Source organism: Podarcis bocagei, assembly GCF_964188305.1.
Source record: "Podarcis bocagei genome assembly, chromosome: 8".
Classification (NCBI taxonomy): Eukaryota; Metazoa; Chordata; class Lepidosauria; order Squamata; family Lacertidae; genus Podarcis; species Podarcis bocagei.
Window position 1 is genome coordinate 69,742,139 of NC_138133.1, and position 6,075 is coordinate 69,748,213.

The window sequence follows — 6,075 nt, forward strand, 5'->3', positions numbered from 1 at the left end:
CTTCTAAATCTGGCACACGGACTGTCAAGGAATCAGCGTGTTTTTACATGAGTAGACTGTGTGCTTTTATTTAAAATGCATCTCTGGGTTATTTGTGGGGCATAGGAATTTGTTCATTCCCCCCCCCCAAAAAAATATAGTCTGCCCCCCCCCAAGGTCTGAGGGACAGTAGACTGGCCCCCTGCTGAAAAAGTTTGCTGACCCCTGGGTCAGACGATGTGCACAAATCCAGCATGCGCCCTCTGTATTTTGGGAAATTTTACTTACAAAATTTTACTTACAAATCTTCAATAGAAATTCTCCTCCCATAGTGTAAGTGGTCCATTATATATCCGTTTTATTTTCTTCATCTTGGGATGCCATATTAAGGAATTTGTAGGTGGGGGAGGGTACATCTACTTGCCTCCTGGATCATTGTCATTTGTTTATTTATTTCACACACACAAATTTACATCACTTGATTGGAAAGAGGATAAGATGCCGACAAAAGCGGACTGGCAGATGAAAATACTAGATTATGCAGAGATGGCGAGACTGACTGGAAAAATCAGAAATCGGGAGGATCAAAACTTCAATAGAGAATGGGACAAATACAGATTGTATTTAAAAGAACACTGTAATCATTTGAGCTCTTTGGCAGGCTTTCAATAACTCTTGCAATGTTACATAGACTTTGGATATTTTGGAGGACTATAATGCAGATGAATTATAATATGCAGTTGATTTAGATATACAAAGGACCCACGGAGGGGAGGAGGGAAGTCTGAAGAGTCTTGCTTGATTTTAAAACTTAAATGTGCTAACTGTGAGATTTATTTTGTAAAACCAATAAAAATCATTTCCAAAAAATTTTTCCTCCCCCTTGCCTCTCACTTCGGGGGGTGTGTGTGTGCTAGGTGTGGCAACCTGGCTTTTAATTTTGCGCATAACCAAGTTATAGCAGGTTGCGCCATTCTTGACACAATAAGAAGTTTCCTTTGCATCCACCCTCTTTACTCTTAACTATTATTTCTTGAGTAGGGCATTCTTTTAGCTAATGGGGCCTCCTGCTGCCGCCGCGCCGCCGGTGCACAATTTCTGTTCTTATCCTGAAGCAAAGTTCTTAACCCGAGGTAATATTTCTGGGTTAGTAGAGTCTGTAACCTGAAGCGGTTGTAACCCGAGGTACCATTGTATTTCCCACTTCCCTCAAAAAAGGGAAGAATTCTCATTTTCCCGTGCTGCGTCATACTAACAAGCGCCATCTTGTTTCTTCTTTTATCTTTATCAAGTCTAAGTAAAGCTGCGCAGCTGAATACTTAATCATAAATAGAAGTCCATATGTACTCTGTTGTTTTTTTTAAAGGTTTCTTGATGAGGCTTGGCATAGAAAATCAATTGTAGTTGTTAAGAAGAAACAAAAGACACACCAAACACCTCCGTAATCCACACGCCATGATGAGAATCTCTTTGAAGTCTGAGCTTAAACTTAAACACCAGGGACTGTACAGTTCAGCAGGTTTTTCCTTAGTCTTCTTTGGTCTAGATTATGTCTGTTTATTGCCCAAATCCAATCATTTTATCAAAGAGATATTTCCGGCTATGAGAATGACATCGGAGAGTGCCAGCCATGTCGTGCTCTGGAACCCAGGGTCCTGCCGCTTGCACCTTGATGCCAGCTGACAATCTCGGACGATCTGCGGGTCTATGAGACAGTCCTCCCCCATCCTGGTGAGTCTGCCAGGGCTAATTACCCCCATATCAACCCTGAATTACCGGCACGGTTGAGGTCCGATCATGTGGGAGTCAGCTATTTCTCACCACCGGAAACAGGAAGCCCCAAACCTCTGCTTCTGGCTTGCCCTTTTCCGGGTCAGGCAAGCGTGGAGTGTTCCCTCAGTGTCCAGCGCTGTCTTCTTCTGGCTCCCGCCTTTTCTGGTCAGGGGAGCTGGTGGTGCTCCTCTTCGACCTGACAGGCAGAGAGAAATTCCTCATCAATACCCAAATTGTATTACACACCCTTCCTCAAGGCCAGGCCGCAGAGGCAGATTTAGGGAAGCACGAGCAGTTTGGTCACACTGGGTGCTGGGTAGGCCCAGTGGCGTAGCATGGGTTGTCAGCACCCGGGGCAAGGCAAGTAATTTGCGCCCCCCTAACCCGTGGATTTGCGCCCCCTATCCCTAACCCCCAGATGTTGCGCCCAGTGCGGCCGGCCCCCCCTGCACCCCCCACGCTACGCCACTGGGTAGGCCTGGGAGATATCAGCTTTTCAACATTGCAGTGTATTTGCCAACCAAACATCATGGTTTGACGATACACTGCAATGTTGAAAAAACAAGATGCATTGGCCTCTGTCCGTGAGACAGCGGTGAAACTGCCCCACCTCTCACCTCGAGAGCAGAGTCGGCTTCACCCAGGCTTGCAAGCTGGAACAACACAGCTTGTTTGTGCTGTTCAGCTGCCGGGAGGGAATGTGTCTCCCCCCCCCCCCCCAGCTGAGACAGCCCTAGAGCTCTTGCTGCGAGTGGGCGAAGCATCGGGGCTCCTTTAACTGCTCACTGCAGGGAGCAGCAGCACACTCCCCTCAGCTGAGCAGTTTCACAGAGCCCCCACCCCATTGCAGGCTTGCAGAAGCCAGCACCGGACTGGGGGCTCCTTTAACTGCTTGACTGAGGCAGGGGCAGCTACACACTCCTCCGTTGAGCAGTTTAAAGATGCAGAGGGAGGAAGAAGCTGTATTGGAGCCTCGCCGATACAACTTGTTTCTCCCTCTCCGTTGTATGAGGGCAGAGTGGCATGGCAGTTTCACTCAGCGATATATCACTGGTGAAACTGCTGCTGCTCCTGAGTTCTTCTGCTAGCAGTGCCCACTGGAGAGGAAGAAACTCTTGACTCCCTACAGTGGAAGCTGCTAGCAGAGGGACTCATAGAATCATAGAATCATAGAGTTGGAAGAGACCACAAGGGCCATCGAGTCCAACCCCCTGCCAAGCAGGAAACACCATCAGAGCACTCCTGACATATGGTTGTCAAGCCTCTGCTTAAAGACCTCCAAAGTAGGAGACTCCACCACACTCCTTGGCAGCAAATTCCACTGTCGAACAGCTCTTACTGTCAGGAAGTTCTTCCTAATGTTTAGGTGGAATCTTCTTTCTTGTAGTTTGGATCCATTGCTCCGTGTCCGCTTCTCTGGAGCAGCAGAAAACAACCTTTCTCCCTCCTCTATGTGACATCCTTTTATATATTTGAACATGGCTATCATATCACCCCTTAACCTCCTCTTCTCCAGGCTAAACATGCCCAGCTCCCTTAGCCGTTCCTCATAAGGCATCGTTTCCAGGCCTTTGACCATTTTGGTTGCCCTCCTCTGGACACGTTCCAGTTTGTCAGTGTCCTTCTTGAACTGTGGTGCCCAGAACTGGACACAGTACTCCAGGTGAGGTCTGACCAGAGCAGAATACAGTGGCACTATTACTTCCCTTGATCTAGATGCTATACTCCTATTGATGAGGCCCAGAATTGCATTGGCTTTTTTAGCTGCCGCGTCACACTCAGGAGCGGCGGTGGTGGTTTCACCAGCAATATACGGCTGGGTGAAACTGACATCGCGGTCTGCTTCTCATACATCGATACATATCATCATACATATACATACATCACACATATGCTTCTCATATATCGATATATCACCCAGGCCTAGGGCTGAGCCTCAGGGGCCCCACAGCTATGATGTAGAATGGAAGGTGAGAGGCAGGAGGGCACCAAATTTTGGTGTCACACAGGTTGCCGCTGAAATTTGAGACCCCAAAGCTTGCTGAAGGCAGAGAGCTGGGCAGATCACGCCTGATACCACAAACTGTCTTTCTCCCCCTTACAAGGTGTTTTGACTATATATATTTCCTGCTGGTCTGGCAGGCAGGACGTGTGGTCTTTAGTCTTTGTTCATGTCCGAAGCAGGCATTCCCTGCAAGATCGCCTCGAAACGGAAGTTGTGCTTACAACCACTTGTTACAGAGTCAACACAACCTGGGTGGCAGCGAGATAACTCACAGTCCCAGTGATTAAATTTGACCTTCACCGATGAATCAGTTAAAATTGCCATTGATTAAACAACCGATTCCAATCATTCTTGCAGCCCTCATTTGAATCATCTCTTTTCTCTACAAAATATGTGGGAATTGGGCCCCAAGATCATCCTGGCTGCTGCTTCTGTATATTTTTACTTACCGTACTTACTTACAAATGGCTGTGATTTTAAACAGGTGGGAGACCACATGGCTGAATTTCCCCCATTTGTTAAAAATATTCCTGAAAGGTTTTAGATAGATAGGACCACTCCAGACTGATTTTTTTCTTCCTTTTGCAAGTGAATTCTGCAGCATGCAATTGATGCAATAATAGTGTACTTGTGGTGGATTTGTACTGGATAGTCCAAATATCCTTCTGTGATGCTTCTCCAGTATTACTGCATTATTGCCAACTGGAGGGGGATTCTTGCACTATAGCACAACAAAAGTGGAACACCCCCCAAAAAAGAAACCACCACAACCCACCCTGGAAAATCTGTAGAATGAACAGTTTCAAGATTTCAGCAGGAAGGTATAAATCATGTACTGATTGCAAATGAAGCAGGATGTCTGCCCTGATACGTTTTCAGGTACAAATATTATTGAAAGCAGGATTGCTTATAACAACCTCAATATCATTGTGAGCACAAATAATCATGAACGTATAAAAGAAAGGATGCTTGGAGGGTCCCATAGATATCTAGATAAGATATTATGGAGAATAGTTCTAAACCTACCTCTCCCCAGTCTTGTTAGTCTTTTTGGTATGCAAAGTGCACAAAGTGTTCTGTACCCAAAGCCAATGCGTAAATTTGACATTCTTATCAGTAGCATTGTGTCTAAAATGGCATAACTGGATTTGTTGCAATAAAGAGATTGGATAGAGATTTTATACCGTCACAATACAGTGGTACCTTGGGTTAAGAACTTACTTAAGTGCTACCTTGGGTTAAGAACTTAATTTGTTCTGGAGGTCCGTTCTTCACCTGAAACTGTTCTTAACCTGAGGTACCACTTTAGCTAATGGGGCCTCCCACTGCTGCCACGCGATTTCTGTTCTCATCCTGAAGCAAAGTTCTTAACCTGAGGTACTATTTCTGGCTTAGCGGAGTCTGTAACCTGAAGCGTCTGTAACCCGAGGTACCACTGTATTGGAACACCCTTGCTAAGAAAATGCATTTTATTTTATCAAACAGCTAAGAAGGCGTTTCAAGCAATGAAAGCTTTGAAACAAAAGCTATTTTTAAAATCGTGGTTTTTCATATGCTGTATATTTTCTGATAAAGGAATGACTGTTTGAGTCAACTCAGGTGGAAGGTAATCCCCCATGAATACAGCACTTTAAGGAAAGTCCCAAGCTAACCATTTTGGTTCCTGCCTATAGTACTGCTGCTTTCAGTTCCCAGGGAGCTATTCTCAGATGAGCCACCATTTGTACTTACGGTTATGGACCAGCTGTATTGCGGGAGAGTTGTAGCTGGAAATCTTTCTTGGAAAAGATGAGAACTGCCCTGTTTTAAGGTGTCACTGTGATAGGAGAAACAAGTTGCAACAAAATGTTGCAGTGTGTATCTTCCTCACTCTTTAGCAGGAGTGCTCCTGTTCATTCCCCTCTCCAGGGTAATATAAGCTGTAAGGAGCTCAAATAAGATGTATCATTCTCCACCCACTTTTCTTTTCTCTCTCCTTCCCACCCCCCTAACATTCCATGGTTATGATAACTATGCACAAACCTCATAGTTCTGTTGGGTTGTTCCATTATGGCCAGGGAAGGGAACCATATGAAGGGGACTTTCCTATGGCCAAGGGCCATATAACTTTGTAAGCTATAAACCCGCTCGGCAAACCATCACTGTGACCAACTCCTGCCTGGAAACCTATGTCCCCACTGTGGAAGGACATGTGGATCCAGAACTGGCCTCCACAGTCACTGTTAAGATTGTGCTCATGGAAGACAATCTTATTCAGCTATGAGTGATCACCAAAGAAGAAGAACTTTGTAAGCAACCTTCTGGGGACCACATGCCAA

General features: G+C 45.6%; 1 long non-coding RNA gene across 1 annotated transcript; it reads right to left on the minus strand.

Moving 5' to 3' along the window:
• Positions 1-1,421: 1,421 nt before the first annotated feature.
• LOC308593140 lies at positions 1,422-5,726 on the minus strand. Its single transcript, XR_014010774.1, has 2 exons — positions 5,489-5,726; positions 1,422-1,948 (listed from the first exon to the last, which is right to left on the minus strand). It is a non-coding gene; the product is annotated as an uncharacterized lncRNA (long non-coding RNA).
• Between the last annotated feature and the right edge of the window lie 349 nt (positions 5,727-6,075).